At 42.2% G+C, this 17,861-nt stretch overlaps 1 long non-coding RNA gene across 1 annotated transcript in view; it reads left to right on the top strand.

The window, feature by feature from the left end:
• The window catches only part of LOC143649794 (uncharacterized), a 47,809-nt gene that overhangs the window by 7,592 nt on the left and 22,356 nt on the right, over positions 1-17,861 (top strand). The window contains exon 2 of the long non-coding RNA XR_013159189.1: positions 7,282-7,414. This is a non-coding gene — a long non-coding RNA (uncharacterized LOC143649794). The remainder of the gene's footprint in view (positions 1-7,281; positions 7,415-17,861) is intronic.

The following is a 17,861-nucleotide window of genomic DNA, read 5'->3' as shown; positions in this document are numbered from 1 at the left end:
AATATATATCATCCCACTGTCTTCTCACCTCCATGGTTTCTGCTGAGAAATCTACACATAGTCTTATTGGGTTTCCCTTGTATGTGATGGATTGCTTTTCTCTTGCTGCTTTCAAGATCCTCTCTTTTTCTGACCTCTGACATTATGACTAGTAAGTGTCTTGGAGAATGTCTATTTGGATCTATTCTCTTTGGGGTGTGCTGCACTTCTTGGATCTGTAATTTTAGGTCTTTCATAAGAGTTGGGAAATTTTCAGTGATAATTTCTTCCATTAGTTTTTCTCCTCCTTTTCCCTTCTCTTCTCCTTCTGGGACACCCACAACATGTATATTTGTGTACTTCATATTATCATTCAGTTCCCTGAGTCCCTGCTCATATTTTTCCATTCTTTTCCCTATAGTTTCTGTTTCTTTTTGGATTTCAGATGTTCCATCCTCCAGTTCACTAATCCTAACCTCTGTCTCTTGAAATCTACCATTGTAGGTTTCCATTGTTTTTTTTCATCTCTTCTACTGTATCTTTCATTCCCATAAGTTCTGTGATTTGTTTTTTCAGACTTTCCATTTCTTCTTTTTGTTCATTCCTTGCCTTCTTCATGTCCTCCCTCAATTCATTGATTTGGTTTTTGATGAGGTTTTCCATTTCTGTTCGTATATTCTGAATTACTTGTTTCAGCTCCTGTATCTCATTTGAACTATTCGTTTGTTCCTTTGACTGGGCCATATCTTCAGTTTTCCTGGTGTGATTTGTTATTTTTTTGCTGGCGTCTAGACATTTAATTACCTTAATTAGTTTATTCTGGAGATTGCTTTCACTTATCTTACGTAGGGTTTTCTTGCTAGATGAGTTTGTTATCTATCTGTTCTTTGACCTTCAGTTCAGCTTTTTCTGGGCCTCTAGCTTAAGTTTTGTTTAACAGAGGGTAATTTTTCAGTTCTTGTTTTCTTGTTTCTTGTCCTACTTGTAAGATGCCTTTTTCCTCCCCTCCCTTAGGAGGGTCTACATAGGTATTACAGACTCCAACTGGGTTTTCCCGGACTAAACTGGCCTCCTATTAGGCAGAAAGATGCACCTGCATCAGTTTTCCCTGAGGGTGAGACCCAGCAGGTTGAAAGACTTTCCTGTGAAGTCTCTGGGCTCTGTTTTTCTTATCCTGCCCAGTATGTGGTGCTTGTCTGTCTGCGGGTCCCACCAGCAAAAGATGTTGTGGCTCCTTTAACTTTGGAAGGCTCTCCCTGCTGGAGGCATGGTGGAGACAGAGGAGAGCTTGTAGGCTGGTTTTAATGGCTTCAAATTGCCAAGCCCTGGGGTCTGAATTCCTTGAGAGAGGGATTCCACCTGAGTTGGGCTTCACCCCTCCCCTGGGGAACAGGCGGGAGACAGCCCTGAAAGCAGTCTGTTTCTGCCTATGTCTGGGGCAGTTGCAGCCCGAGTAGTCCCACAGCTGAATTCAGAAGCAGCCAAGCTTCCATAGAAACAGCCACAAAAACCTGTTTCGTCCCCTTTCCTCTTTTATGGGTTAGCCCAATAAGCGACCTCTGCTGTGACCAGTTTCGCCTGAACTGGGGGCCTATTTTTCGTAGTCAGAATTTGTTTATTAATGCCACAATTGGTATTTGGTTGGACTCAGTCCCTGCTACTGTTAGAGTGTCTTTTGTTTCCCTCTGGGAAGCCGCCTTTGGGAGAGGGGCGCCGGGCGCCGGCCGCTGCAACTTGGGGAACTCACTGTTCCGGAGACTCACAGCCGGTCCAGCTGGTCCAGACTGGGGTACGCTGTGTGTCTGGTCACTATCGTAGCTCCGGGAGCTGTTCTGTACTGTTTCTGGTTATTTAGTAGTTGTTCTGGAAGACGAACTAAAACGCGCACATTGCTAAGCCGCCATCTTGGCCCCTCCCCCAATACGTTTACTCTTTATCCTAGTATCTCCTGCATCCTAGAAACCTTGCTCCTCCCACATTTTAAATCAATAAACCCTCCCTTGACCTAGCTCCCTTCAAGTTATTGAACTTTGCAACTCTCACCACCCATATATTCCTCCCCCATATAAACTGGCTTTTGACTCTCTTGTAGATCACGAGTGACCTTCTAATGATCAAACCAATACACAATCACTTTAGTATTCACCATTTCTGTGTCTTCCTCATCCTTAAAACTTGCTTCATCCTTAACTTATGAAATGTTCCCAGGCTGTCTAATCTCTTGGGCTGCTTCTCATATTCTCTTTCTTCATTGGTTCTCCTTCATTCGCTTTATTCCCTACTTTTTCTCTTGGCATTCCTTCTTCTGCAGATAATTCCTCGATCTGTGTACTTCCAGTACCAATCTTTTCCCTCAGCTTTATTCACAGCCATCTTCTATATCTGTGCACCGAATATGTCTCTTTCACCTCAAGCCCCACATAGCTTAAACTTCTTTGTTCACTAAACTGTGCTATTTGAATTTTCCTAATGCATTTTCTTGAAGGTATCATTATTCTCACTTCCCTCTAACCTGAAACTGTATAGTGCTCCTGGCCTGCATTCTCTTTTTCCACATCCAAGCAAGCACCAATTTCTTTCTTTCCACTCCCACTGCCAGTACCTTACTGCATTGTATTTTCAGAATGAGATAGGTCTTTATCACCCTTGCCTCAAGTATTCTAAACTATTCCTTACCCTCCCACTTTTTTCTTTCAATGCACCCTACATACTTCTTCCAGATAAGTTGTAAAAACGTGGTTCTGTACAAGTCAATGTCCACTCTAAAAACTCTTATCTCCATAGGATAAAATCTAGATTCCTTAAAATTGGCCTTTTAGTCATGTCATAAACATTGATAAGTACGTTTCTTGATCTTTACCAGTTTGTCCACATTCTCTTTTCTTTATTGTTTAAATCTACCTTTCCTTCCTCATCAGACCTGCTTCACACTGCTACCTTGCACTTTCCCTGTTACTTCAAGGTTCCTTGTTTGAGACTCAGTAGCTCTTGTCTATACTACTCACTTTGGAGTTCTGCCTTGTACTATTGTTGTGTTCTATTTCTTATGTGTATATATGTATATATGCGTGTATGTATGTGTGTCTGTCTATCTTCTGTGTTTCTTAGGCTTCTAATAAAGGCTTATTATTAATGAGGCAGAGAATGGTGATCTCAAATGATGAGAGAACAGTACAGGACTACATAGAATCGAGAATGTTGTGGATAGTACAGACCATAAACACTATGGGATGAGATCACAGGTCGAGAGAGAACTTGTTAAGGGTGCTCCTTTCCCAGAATTAGTTTACCGTTTGTTCTCTGCTCACCCACTGCTACATTTTTTGGGAACTCCAGGCAGCGGGTGGTTACAGGGAACTGCGGAAGTCCTCGATGAGAGGAACAGGGCTGATGAAAGCCACCAGGGCTCATCAAGAGGTAAAGAGCATCAGCCTATCCTTGCTGTGTAAGAAGAAGGCAGTTAAGGAAAGGGGGATGGTCCATCGAAAGATCAGGCAGGTCTCAACTGGACATTTTCCTTGATCAGGACAACTAGACAGCGAGTGAATATATGGAGGGGGAACCAGAGAGCTGTGTCAGACTTATCTTTCACCATCATACCTCTCTCCATCAGTCACTATCTTTCCTCCTCCCTTATTTAAAAGGAAGAAAAATTTTTCTCCTAAGACCTGTGCTCTGAAGCCCAGCCCTACCCGCCTCCACTTCCTCCTGCTTTCCTCTCACCCCTCTGTCATCAGCCCTTCCTTTCTGATGGATCAGTCTTTCAGCTCATAACCATACTTAAGTCTCTCTCTACCCTACACCCCTGTCTAACTCCTGACTTCTCTCTCCCTCTTTCTAGTTAAGCCTTTTGAAAGGAATAGTCTACATTTGCATCTCTTATTTACTCCTGAATGCAGTGCAGTTTGGTTTTTGCTCTTAACCATTCCTCTGAAATTGCTTTTGCCAAAGTCACCAATTACTTCTTACTTCCTAAATCAAAGGATACTTCTCAGTTCTTGTCTGTCTGAATCGAATTTAGCTTTTGGTACATCTCCTTAAAACTTTCTTTTCCCTTGGTTTCCATAACACTATTCCTTTTCCTTCTACCTCTTGTTCCTCTGACACTCCTTTTTCTTCCTACAGAGTACCACTTCTTCCAGCTGGCTTTTAAATGTCAGCTATTCCCCAGGGTCCTTAGTCCTCTTTTTCCTCCTCACTCTTCATCCTTCTCTGGTCGTTGTGGGGGTTGAAGGGAATTTATGTAAAGCACCAGTCCACTTGGTACATGGTGGCTCCTGTTACTGTCATCATTGTAACCTATGTCATGTTTCTCAAATTTACTACCTCAATTCCATCCCCATGATTCCTGCTTGATAAACTCAAGTTCTTATCATATTTTGCCTGGATTACTAATCAGTTTTCTATTTCCAGTCTATTCTCTAATATTACTGTTAGTGATCTTTCTGAAATTCCAATTCAATTATGGTCTTCGTTGGCTCTTAAGTACATTTATTTATCAAAATATTCTTTGAGCACCTGGAAGATGTTCTCCCCAGATATTTTTTTGACTTCCTCCCCACTAGAATGGTAATTTCCATGAGGACAGGAACTTTTGGCTATGCCCCAGGCACTGGGAGGCATCACTGTGCAGAACCAGCAGAAATCCCTGCTCTCATGGAACTTGTCTTCTAGTAGGAGAAATAATAAACAGTAAACGTAATAACTAAGTAAAATAGTATGTTAGAATATGAGAAGTGCTATGGAGAAAAATTAAGCAGAGTGAGGAGCAGTAGTAGTGTGGGGAAGGAGTGTTGCATATTTAATGGATTGATCAGGGTAGATATCATGGAGAAGGTGATATTTTAGCAAAGACTTGCAGAGATGAAGGAATGATGCAAGCAGATGTTTGGGGCACAGGTGGTTCAGTTGCAGGAATAGCCAGCGCTTACTAAGACAGCAGCATGCCTAGCATGTTTGAGCACGAGCTTGCAGGCCAGTGTGGCTAGAGCAGCAGGAACAAGGGGTAAAGTCGTAGGAGGTGCCTTCAGGAGAAAACTCCACATATCTTAGAGTGATATATATATGTAAGACTTCTCATGACCCCACCTCTGCTTGTCTGCCCAGCCTCATTTCTTACGCTACCCTACCCTAGCATTCACCCAGTGCTTTATCCTTCTTTGATGACTGAACGTTCTACTTGCTCTGCTTAGGAAAACCTGCACACTGTTCTTTTTTTTTTTAATTAATTAATTTATTAATCATAACCACATACAAACACAAACATTCTTACCATATGACCATTCCATTCTTGATATATAATCAGTAAGTCACAATATCATCACATAGTTGTATATTCATCATCATGATCATTTCTTAGAACATTTGCATCAATTCAGAAAAAGAAATAAAAAGAAAACAGAAAAAAATTCGTACATACCATACCCCTTACCTCTCCCTTTCATTGATCAATAGCATTTCAATCTACTAAATTTATTTTAATGTTTGTTCCTCCATTATTTATTTATTTTTAATCCATATGTTTTACTCGTCCATTGATAAGGTAGTTAAAAGGAGCATCAGACACAAGGTCCTCACAGTCACACAGTTACATTGTGAAAGCTATGTCATTATACAATCATCTTCAAGAAACGTGGCTACTGGAACACAGCTCTACATTTTCAGGCATTACACCTTAACAAAAAAGGTGATATTATTTAATGTGTAAGAATATCCTCCAGAATAACCTCTCGACTGTTTGAACTCTCTCAGCCACTGACATTTTATTTTGTCTCATTTTTTCTCTCTTCCCCCTTTTGGTCGAGAAGGTTTTCTCAGTCCCCTGATGCTGAGTCTCAGCTCATTCTAGGATCTCTGTCCCACGTTGCCAGGAAGGTCCACACCCCTGGGAATCATGTCCCATGTAGACAGGCGGAGGGAAATGAGTTTGCTTGTCATACACACTCTTTACCTAGTTAGTTCCTACTTATTCTTCAAAACTCAGTCCAGACATTAACTCATCTAAAAAGCCTCCATTGACCAAGTCTTCATTATGAACCTCTCTTATGGGCTATCTGTGGTGCCCTGGGACGGCCTCTATCAAGTCTTCAACATTCTGCATTTCAGGTTTCTATCGCTTTTCTGATTTTGCCCGCTGGCGTCATTATACTCCTTCCCTCCCTTGTCCTTAAGAGGACAAGGGACCACATCTTATTACTGCCTCACTGCTGGGCACAAGATCCAAAACATATTATGGTTCAATAAATGTTTGATGGGTGAATAAATGGCCAAGATTCATGTTCTATTTTTAAGAGAATGACCGTATTGACAAGTCAGATGACCCAGGAAACTGATTATTTCTTGTTTCAGATAGACCATTTTTGTCTTTTTTAGTTCCTTTTTTAAATGGGACCAATTCCTAAAACACAGAGTGTGTTTAGTGCCATCTAGTGGAGATAGCTGTGAAAAAAAGCTATACTCATAAAGCTTGGACAGTGCAGTCTTGGGTTCTATTTTGTTTGTTTTGAACTGAAAAGAGAAGGGATGACTGGCTGTATAGTCTCCAGCACACACTGAATATGGGTGCTTTGATTTTATCTAGAAATTCACTGTACCTAAGCTGGATCTAATTGTGAGATAACTGATATTTTACAGTTCTTCAACTTTGAGAAAGTACAGGATGAAATGGCTGAAATGATCTGAACTTTGGAGCCCTTTTGTGTTTCTGCTTTTAGGGCAGACTGGCTTCAGGAACTACATGGGACATCAGTTCTATATAACCCAACTACCGTCTCAGAAAAAATTCTCCCCTGTCTTACACAAGATTTTGTAGCTCTTCTCATTTGACCCCTAGTTTTTTGACCAAATGATCTGGCGTGACCCTGACTACATTATAATTGATGTAGTCTGGGAGTGGCATACAGTCTTAATTGGTTTGGTATAAACATAAGTAGTTCTTAGACTATTTTACCCTTTATTGCACAGTTTATTCATCTCTTTCTGTGAATTCTCTTTTCTGTGTATATCAGTAGAAATCTTTTTTGAAATAAATGTTTTGTGAAGCACCTGAAATATTATATTAATGTACTTTATTTTTAAAAATGGATGTGTTTAATTAAATAAAATGGGTAATCATATATAGAAAATGACACATTTTGAGATTGGATTTCTGCTGCATATGGTGATAATGCTTGTGATAAAAATTAAAGCAGCAGTTATGGAGTGCTCATACTGTTGTATTAGAGAATGAATCATAAAAGGCATTTTTGTGCTTTGTATAATGTAACATATGCTATTATATTATATGCTATTGTTTCCTTTTAGGAGTCTTTCACTACTTAAATTTAATGAACATGTCAACTTTCAAGAATAATCATGAAAATTTTTATTTAGAAGTGTCCCTTTGTTTGGAATATGTTTGTCCTGGATATCTTCATGACTGTTCTCTACCAGAATGGTAAGTCTTTGAGAATAAGGATTTTGCCTGTTGAATTTTGTATATTCGTTATCTAGATGCATACTTGGCTCATAATTGTAGGTCAATAAACGTTTAGGAGAAAGCTAAGGCACAGTGAGGTAAAGACATTGGCCTAAGGTCATTCATGAAGTTACCGCCGGAACTGTGGCAAGATTCCATGACCCCTCCTCCACTGAATGGGTCATCCTAACACTTTGCGTCTGGTGAGCATTGCTTTTAGATCCACGTGCCTGGAGCTCTGTCCTGAGCCCTTTGCTTTGAAAGGACCCACACTGGCACTTCTCCAGAAACATCTCTTCCCATCAGCCAAAGAGTTCCAAAACTAAGGGTACATACTCTTCAGGAGTCCATCTCTTTCCCCCCATCCCACTCATCCCTTCCCTGCCTTCCCCCTTCTAGACTAGGTTCTAGCTACCTGGGATGCTAAAATTCCCTGACATATAACCAGGAGTCTACCTGTGTTTTCCCAGATGTGGACTATAGGATAAGGGTATACACACCTAGATCTTAAGAATGGTCAAAGGGCAGCTGTTGGGGGGTGGTGGTGCTTGATCAAGCCAGTTGGGGTGTCCACACACATGTGTGTGAGGCCGCTGGGCAGAATGGAAAGAGAGGGAGACTAGGCTATGGGCTGGGTGCCTCTATCCTCTTGCTCATGGCCCCTCAAATATCAGCAGTGGGCCTGTCTCATAATAAATCTAGTTCTCCTCACTTATGTAGTTTTATTTAAACCAGTACTAAGTGAACATCTCTATTGTGTCAGACACTTTACTAGGTATATTTCAAATCATTATCTCATTTAAATGTTATCCTTATATAAGAATGACTTGTCCAGGTACATATAACTAATAAGGTACAGAGCTAAATGCATAACCAGTATTTTTAGGAAATAAGTGCTCTAAACTTAGCAAAATCTAATACATACGCATATATTATTATATGTAATGTATATATATATGTGTATGTATTTAATTGAGAAAATGTTTGATACAGAGTCAAAACAACTTAAAAGAATATAAGTTAATCTCTCATGCTATACCCTGAGTCAGAGACGATCAATTAACATTTTTTTGTTTTAAAAAATATGTATTTTAAAACATATAATCAACAATTTTTAAACTTGCTTATTTGAAAAACATTAGGTATAAAATATATACAAGTGGTGTGAATGTTATAATGAACTGTCAAGTACTCATCACCAGTTAACAGCAATTTTGCCTTACTTGTTTAATATATTTCCCCAATTTTACTTTTATTTTTCTTTACTGGGGTATTTTAAAACAAATCCCAGGCATCATGTAATTTTTCTGTAGACAGTTATATATAAGATACTTATTTGTAAAAGTTTAAGGCTAAAAATGGGAAATACTTTGACATTTCAGTGAAGACCTCTTAATTTAAAAAAATGACATATACAGTTAAATACTCTGCTGGTTTGAAAGGATGTATGTCCCCTAGAAAAGCCATGTTTTAATCAAAATCCCATTTTGTAAAGGGAGAATAATCCCTATTCAATACTGTATGTTTGAAACTATAATCAGAGCATCTCCCTGGAGATGTGATTAAATCAAGAGAGGTTGTTAAGCTGGATTAGGTGATGACATGTCTCCACCCATTTGGGTGGGTCTTGATAAGTTTCTGGAGTCCTATAAAAGAAGAAACATTTTGGAGAATAGGAGATTCATAGAGAGCAGAGTAGAATGACATAGCCATGAGAAGCAGAGACCACCAGCCAGCAACCTTTGGAGATGAAAAAGGAAAATGCCTCCTGGGGGGCTTCATGAAACAGGAGGCCAGGAGAAGAAGCTAGCAGATGATGCCGTGTTCACCATGTGCCCTTCCAGATGAGAGAGGAACCCTGACCATGTTCACCATGTGCCTTTCCAGATGAGAGAGAAACTCTGACTGTGTTTGCCATGTGCCTTTCCACTTGAGAGAGAAACCCTGAACTTCATCAGCCTTCTTGAACCAAGGTATCTTTCCCTGGATGCCTTTGATTGGACATTTCCATAGATTTGTTTTAATTGGGACATTTTCTGGGCCTTAGAACTGTAAACTAGCATCTGATTGAGCCCCCCTTTTTAAAAACCATTCTGTTTCTGGGATATTGCATTCTGACAGCTAGCAAACTAGAACAAATACCAATTTTGTTTATTTAATATTTTAATTTCTTCCTTTGTTTCAAAGACGACTTCAGATGGTGATTTTGTGACATAAAGTTTTTATGTATGCATCTCGCTTCATGTTATGCTGTTTTCTTTGCGAGATTCTGTGGGACTGCATATCTTTTTGTTTTATAGTTAAGTCTACTTTCTTTTTTTTTTCCTTTCCCTTCTTTGGGAAGAAATGTTGAAAATGATAGCAAATAAAGGGCTTTTTCTTCCTTCTTTGAGTGACAAGACCTGAAAACGAGTAATATAAAAGGGCAGAATATGATTTAACGTTATGCCTTTTCTAATCCAAACTACAGCTAAGATTCCTGATCTAAAGTGCACCCACATCCTGGTAATAGCATTTAGAGCATAAATAGATTATAATATATCATGGCCTATACATTAGTTCCAGGAATGTTGCTAGGAAATATAAATAAATAATGTTCCTCGTTGCAGGGAAATATGAGTAATCCCTATCAACTAAGACAAAGCCTAGTTATTTGCTTCTATATTGACAGAAACTATTTTTTCTTAAGTACCTGTTTTTCTAGGTAGCATTTAATTCACTGCATTTTAATGCACAGTATGCACGACCTTAAGGCTTTTTCTCTTGTTATTGGTGATGGATAAATGGTATTTTCAGGAAGTTGTGGTGTGATAAAACTTATCTATTCTCCAGTGTTTATACCCCTCATTTAGACAGAATCCCATTAAGAATGTTTTTGGAGTGATGTTTCTGGAGCTCTGGCCTGAGAGCTGGTGGGGGAGGCAGGAAGGATGCTCCTGGATATCTATATGTGAGGAACTGTGAGGCAGCATTCTGGGTAGAAGGAAGGTTAAGAGACTTATTTGGAAGCTGCAAGTGTTATAGCAAAAACACTTTTTCCTTATATGTGTATCTAATGCTGAGATAGAAAAAATAGAGGGTAAATAAAGCCCTTCCCAAACCACCTTTGACCACTGCTCTAGTCCTGTGCTGTCCAGTAAGGTAGCCACTAATCACCTGTGCCTTTTCAGCACTTGAAATGTGGCTACTCTGAATTGAGAAGTGCTGTAAGTGTAAAATAAGCACTTCTTTTCAAAAACATACGAAAAAAAAAGAATGTAAGATATTTCATTAATAATGTTTTATTTTGATTATATGTTGAAGTGATGCTATTTTAGCTTACCTCTGTTGGTCTTTTACTTTTTTAATGTAGCCACTGGAAAATTTAAAATTATAAAAATTGCTCTAGACCTTGGCAAAATAGCACTATTAGTAGTTTATCTTCAGTACGGTCTTCCCATTCCAAACCATATCTGCTTTTTGCTCTATCCTGCAATGGGCATTCTCCCTCTCCAGGACTTGCCTGCCTTGATTTGATTTGCAGTGCCCAATACTTGGCCTTACCATGTGCTTCCACCCCACCCCCCAACTGATACTTGTATCATTGTTCTTGTTTGCTAGCTGCCAGAATGCAGTATACCAGGAACAAAATGGCTTTTTAAAAGAGGAATTTAATAAGTTGCTAGTTTACAGTTCTAAGGCTGAGAAAATGTCCCAATTAAAACAAGTCTATAGAAATGCCCAATCTAAGGCATCCGGGGAAAGATACTTTGGTTCAAGAAGGCCAATGAAGTTCAGGGTTTCTCTCTCAAGTGAGAAGGCACATGGCAAACACAGTCAGGGTTTCTCTCTGAGCTGGAAGGGCACGTGGCGAACACGGCATCATCTGCTAGCTTCTTCTCCTGGCTTCCGGTTTCATGAAGCTCCCTGGGTAGCGTTTTCCTTCTTTATCTCCAAAGTTCGCTGGCTGGTGGACTCTGCTTCTTGTGGCTATGTCATTCTCTGCTCCCTCTGAATCTCCCATTCTCCAAAATGTTTCCTCTTTTATAGGATTCCAGTAAACCAATCAAGACCACACAAATGGATGGAGACACACCTCCACTTAATCCAGTTTAACAACCACTCTTCATTGGGTTAGATCTCCAGGGAGATGATCTAATTACAGATTCAAATATATAGTATTGAATAGGGATTATTCTGACTTTACGAAATGGGATTTTGATTAAAACATGGCTTTTCTAGGGTCCATACATCCTTTCAAACCAGCACAATCATTTAAGTAATTTTTGTCAGGATCAAATAACAAATGACTAATTTAATTAGGTGCCTTACCACTTTTACTAGGTTCTCTGAGGGCCTATAAAAATGATCTCTGTGCCTAAGTTGTTTGTAACAGGAAAGTTTTTCTTAGTCAAACCAAAACAAAGCTTTAGGACTTAAATAAAATTATTTTAGAAGTCTTAGAATTTATCTTCACAACTGTTTAAGTGATTAACATATTAATATTGTTTCTAAAAAGTGATTGGAATGGGAATGAGTTCTATTATAATCTAATTTATTCCTCTTTTGTGTTGGATCCCTTATCTCATGCATTCTCAATAGGGTTGCTATTGCCCCTAAGGCAGCAAAAATTGCTTTTTGGGATGAACAAAAAATATTACTCTTTTAATGTATGAAGTACAGATGTACATACAGTACAAAAACAGATATATAGTGTATATGTGGTATTAACATTTCATGGACTGGGGTGAATAGGAAAAAATGACTTTAAGGTTTCCTTAGGTGGATGGTAATGAAAAACAGATTAGGAAACCAGTTTATCCAGACTAGATATATCTACACTGTACACATAACAACAGAATGTCTTTTACTATCAGTTAATCTCCCAACGAGGGAAAGGAGGCAGAAATAGAAGAAAGATATATAGTTGCAGTTACAGATTGTGAGAAAGAACATTTTGAGGAATGTTAGAAATCTCTAAAACCAAATAATCTAGATCACCAATTGTTAACATTTTGCCAAAGTCTTTCCTTCCCTCCTTCCCTCTCTCACCCTCCTGCCTGGGTGTGTGTGTGTGTGTAATCTAGTTGAAGTGCTGCCTGTGTGTGTGTGTGTGTGTAATCTAGTTGAAGTGCTGCCTGGGTGTGTGTGTGTGTGTAATCTAGTTGAAGTGCTGCCTGGGTGTGTGTGTGTGTAATCTGGTTGAAGTGCTGCCTGGGGGTGTGTGTGTGTGTAATCTAGTTGAAGTGCTGCCTGTGTGTGTGTGTGTGTGTAATCTAGTTGAAGTGCTGCCTGGGTGTGTGTGTGTGTGTAATCTAGTTGAAGTGCTGCCTGGGTGTGTGTGTGTGTGTAATCTAGTTGAAGTGCTGCCTGGGTGTGTGTGTGTGTGTAATCTAGTTGAAGTGCTGCCTGGGTGTGTGTGTGTGTGTGTAATCTAGTTGAAGTGCTGCCTGGGTGTATATGTGTGTGTAATCTAGTTGAAGTGCTGCCTGGGTGTGTGTGTGTGTGTGTAATCTGGTTGAAGTGCTGCCTGGGTGTGTGTGTGTGTGTAATCTGGTTGAAGTGCTGCCTGGGTGTGTGTGTGTGTGTGTGTAATCTGGTTGAAGTGCTGTCTGGGTGTGTGTGTGTGTGTAATCTGGTTGAAGTGCTGCCTGGGAGTATATGTGTGTGTGTAATCTAGTTGAAGTGCTGCCTGGGTGTGTGTGTGTGTGTAATCTGGTTGAAGTGCTGCCTGGGTGTGTGTGTGTGTGTGATCTAGTTGAAGTGCTGCCTGGGTGTGTGTGTCTGTGATCTGGTTGAAGTGCTGCCTGGGTGTGTGTGTGTGTGTGTAATCTAGTTGAAGTGCTGCCTGGGTGTGTGTGTGTGTGTGTAATCTGGTTGAAGTGCTGCCTGTGTGTGTGTGTGTGTGATCTAGTTGAAGTGCTGCCTGTGTGTGTGTGTGTGTGTGTGTAATCTAGTTGAAGTGCTGCCTGGGTGTATATATGTGTGTGTGTGTGATCTAGTTGAAGTGCTGCCTGGGTGTGTGTGTGTGTGTAATCTAGTTGAAGTGCTGCCTGGGTGGGTGTGTGTGTGTGTGATCTGGTTGAAGTGCTGCCTGGGAGTATATGTGTGTGTGTAATCTGGTTGAAGTGCTGCCTGGGTGTGTGTGTGTGTAATCTAGTTGAAGTGCTGCCTGGGTGGGTGTGTGTGTGTGTGTGTAATCTAGTTGAAGTGCTGCCTGGGTGTGTGTGTGTGTGTAATCTAGTTGAAGTGCTGCCTGGGAGTATATGTGTGTGTGTAATCTGGTTGAAGTGCTGCCTGGGTGTGTGTGTGTGTGTAATCTAGTTGAAGTGCTGCCTGGGTGGGTGTGTGTGTGTGTGTGTAATCTAGTTGAAGTGCTGCCTGGGTGTGTGTGTGTGTGATCTAGTTGAAGTGCTGCCTGGGTGTGTGTGTGTGTGTAATCTAGTTGAAGTGCTGCCTGGGAGTATATGTGTGTGTGTAATCTGGTTGAAGTGCTGCCTGGGTGTGTGTGTGTGTGTAATCTAGTTGAAGTGCTGCCTGGGTGGGTGTGTGTGTGTGTGTGTAATCTAGTTGAAGTGCTGCCTGGGTGTATATGTGTGTGTGTGATCTGGTTGAAGTGCTGCCTGGGTGTGTGTGTGTGTGTAATCTAGTTGAAGTGCTGCCTGGGTGGGTGTGTGTGTGTGTGTGTAATCTAGTTGAAGTGCTGCCTGGGTGTATATGTGTGTGTGTGATCTGGTTGAAGTGCTGCCTGGGTGTGTGTGTGTGTGTAATCTAGTTGAAGTGCTGCCTGGGTGTATATATGTGTGTGTGTGTAATCTAGTTGAAGTGCTGCCTGGGTGTGTGTGTGTGTGTGTAATCTAGTTGAAGTGCTGCCTGGGTGTGTGTGTGTGTGTGTGTGTAATCTAGTTGAAGTGCTGCCTGGGTGTATATGTGTGTGTGTGATCTGGTTGAAGTGCTGCCTGGGTGTGTGTGTGTGTAATCTAGTTGAAGTGCTGCCTGGGTGTATATGTGTGTGTGTAATCTAGTTGAAGTGCTGCCTGTGTGTGTGTGTGTGTGATCTGGTTGAAGTGCTGCCTGGGTGTGTGTGTGTGTGTAATCTAGTTGAAGTGCTGCCTGGGTGTGTGTGTGTGTGTGTGTGTAATCTAGTTGAAGTGCTGCCTGGGTGTGTGTGTGTGTGTGTAATCTAGTTGAAGTGCTGCCTGGGTGTGTGTGTGTGTGTGATCTGGTTGAAGTGCTGCCTGGGTGGGTGTGTGTGTGTAATCTAGTTGAAGTGGTGCCTGGGTGTGTGTGTGTGTGTAATCTGGTTGAAGTGCTGCCTGGGTGTGTGTGTGTGTGTAATCTAGTTGAAGTGCTGCCTGGGTGTGTGTGTGTGTGTGTGTGTGTAATCTAGTTGAAGTGCTGCCTGGGTGTGTGTGTGTGTGTGATCTGGTTGAAGTGCTGCCTGGGTGGGTGTGTGTGTGTAATCTAGTTGAAGTGCTGCCTGGGTGTGTGTGTGTGTGTAATCTGGTTGAAGTGCTGCCTGGGTGTGTGTGTGTGTGTAATCTAGTTGAAGTGCTGCCTGTGTGTGTGTGTGTGTGTGTGTGTGTAATCTAGTTGAAGTGCTGCCTGGGTGTGTGTGTGTGTGTGATCTGGTTGAAGTGCTGCCTGGGTGGGTGTGTGTGTGTAATCTAGTTGAAGTGCTGCCTGGGTGTGTGTGTGTGTGTGTGTGTGTAATCTAGTTGAAGTGCTGCCTGGGTGTATATGTGTGTGTGTGATCTAGTTGAAGTGCTGCCTGGGTGTGTGTGTGTGTGGGTGTGTAATCTAGTTGAAGTGCTGCCTGGGTGTATATGTGTGTGTGTGATCTGGTTGAAGTGCTGCCTGGGTGTGTGTGTGTGTGTAATCTAGTTGAAGTGCTGCCTGGGTGTATATATGTGTGTGTGTGTAATCTAGTTGAAGTGCTGCCTGGGTGTGTGTGTGTGTGATCTAGTTGAAGTGCTGCCTGGGTGTGTGTGTGTGTGTAATCTGGTTGAAGTGCTGCCTGTGTGTGTGTGTGTGTGTAATCTAGTTGAAGTGCTGCCTGGGTGTGTGTGTGTGTGTGTGTGTGTGTGTGTGATCTGGTTGAAGTGCTGCCTGTGTGTGTGTGTGTGTAATCTAGTTGAAGTGCTGCCTGTGTGTGTGTGTGTGTGGGTGTGTAATCTAGTTGAAGTGCTGCCTGGGTGTATATGTGTGTGTGTGATCTGGTTGAAGTGCTGCCTGGGTGTGTGTGTGTGTGTAATCTAGTTGAAGTGCTGCCTGGGTGTATATATGTGTGTGTGTGTAATCTAGTTGAAGTGCTGCCTGGGTGTGTGTGTGTGTGATCTAGTTGAAGTGCTGCCTGGGTGTGTGTGTGTGTGTAATCTGGTTGAAGTGCTGCCTGTGTGTGTGTGTGTGTGTAATCTAGTTGAAGTGCTGCCTGGGTGTGTGTGTGTGTGTGTAATCTAGTTGAAGTGCTGCCTGGGTGTGTGTGTGTGTGTGTGTGTAATCTAGTTGAAGTGCTGCCTGGGTGTGTGTGTGTGTGTAATCTAGTTGAAGTGGTGCCTGGGTGTGTGTGTGTGTGTGTGTAATCTAGTTGAAGTGCTGCCTGGGTGTGTGTGTGTGTAATCTAGTTGAAGTGCTGCCTGGGTGTGTGTGTGTGTGTGTGTAATCTAGTTGAAGTGCTGCCTGGGTGTGTGTGTGTGTGTGATCTGGTTGAAGTGCTGCCTGGGTGGGTGTGTGTGTGTAATCTAGTTGAAGTGCTGCCTGGGTGTGTGTGTGTGTGTAATCTGGTTGAAGTGCTGCCTGGGTGTGTGTGTGTGTGTAATCTAGTTGAAGTGCTGCCTGTGTGTGTGTGTGTGTGTGTGTAATCTAGTTGAAGTGCTGCCTGGGTGGGGGTGTGTGTGTGTGTGTGTAATCTAGTTGAAGTGCTGCCTGGGTGTATATGTGTGTGTGTAATCTAGTTGAAGTGCTGCCTGGGTGTGTGTGTGTGTGTGTGTAATCTAGTTGAAGTGCTGCCTGGGTGTGTGTGTGTGTGTGTGTGTAATCTAGTTGAAGTGCTGCCTGGGTGTGTGTGTGTGTGTGTAATCTAGTTGAAGTGCTGCCTGGGTGTGTGTGTGTGTGTGTGTGTAATCTAGTTGAAGTGCTGCCTGGGTGTGTGTGTGTGTGTAATCTAGTTGAAGTGGTGCCTGGGTGTGTGTGTGTGTGTGTGTAATCTAGTTGAAGTGCTGCCTGGGTGTGTGTGTGTGTGTGTGTGTAATCTAGTTGAAGTGCTGCCTGGGTGTATATGTGTGTGTGTGATCTGGTTGAAGTGCTGCCTGGGTGTGTGTGTGTGTAATCTAGTTGAAGTGCTGCCTGGGTGTATATGTGTGTGTGTAATCTAGTTGAAGTGCTGCCTGTGTGTGTGTGTGTGTGATCTGGTTGAAGTGCTGCCTGGGTGTGTGTGTGTGTGTAATCTAGTTGAAGTGCTGCCTGGGTGTGTGTGTGTGTGTGTGTGTGTAATCTAGTTGAAGTGCTGCCTGGGTGTGTGTGTGTGTGTGTAATCTAGTTGAAGTGCTGCCTGGGTGTGTGTGTGTGTGTGATCTGGTTGAAGTGCTGCCTGGGTGGGTGTGTGTGTGTAATCTAGTTGAAGTGGTGCCTGGGTGTGTGTGTGTGTGTAATCTGGTTGAAGTGCTGCCTGGGTGTGTGTGTGTGTGTAATCTAGTTGAAGTGCTGCCTGGGTGTGTGTGTGTGTGTGTGTGTGTAATCTAGTTGAAGTGCTGCCTGGGTGTGTGTGTGTGTGTGATCTGGTTGAAGTGCTGCCTGGGTGGGTGTGTGTGTGTAATCTAGTTGAAGTGCTGCCTGGGTGTGTGTGTGTGTGTAATCTGGTTGAAGTGCTGCCTGGGTGTGTGTGTGTGTGTAATCTAGTTGAAGTGCTGCCTGTGTGTGTGTGTGTGTGTGTGTGTGTAATCTAGTTGAAGTGCTGCCTGGGTGTGTGTGTGTGTGTGATCTGGTTGAAGTGCTGCCTGGGTGGGTGTGTGTGTGTAATCTAGTTGAAGTGCTGCCTGGGTGTGTGTGTGTGTGTGTGTGTGTAATCTAGTTGAAGTGCTGCCTGGGTGTATATGTGTGTGTGTGATCTAGTTGAAGTGCTGCCTGGGTGTGTGTGTGTGTGGGTGTGTAATCTAGTTGAAGTGCTGCCTGGGTGTATATGTGTGTGTGTGATCTGGTTGAAGTGCTGCCTGGGTGTGTGTGTGTGTGTAATCTAGTTGAAGTGCTGCCTGGGTGTATATATGTGTGTGTGTGTAATCTAGTTGAAGTGCTGCCTGGGTGTGTGTGTGTGTGATCTAGTTGAAGTGCTGCCTGGGTGTGTGTGTGTGTGTAATCTGGTTGAAGTGCTGCCTGTGTGTGTGTGTGTGTGTAATCTAGTTGAAGTGCTGCCTGGGTGTGTGTGTGTGTGTGTGTGTGTGTGTGTGATCTG

Source organism: Tamandua tetradactyla, chromosome 11, assembly GCF_023851605.1.
Source record: "Tamandua tetradactyla isolate mTamTet1 chromosome 11, mTamTet1.pri, whole genome shotgun sequence".
Taxonomy (NCBI): domain Eukaryota; kingdom Metazoa; phylum Chordata; class Mammalia; order Pilosa; family Myrmecophagidae; genus Tamandua; species Tamandua tetradactyla.
The sequence above is the reverse complement of the archived record's forward strand: the minus strand, read 5'-3'. Positions and strand labels throughout refer to the sequence as shown.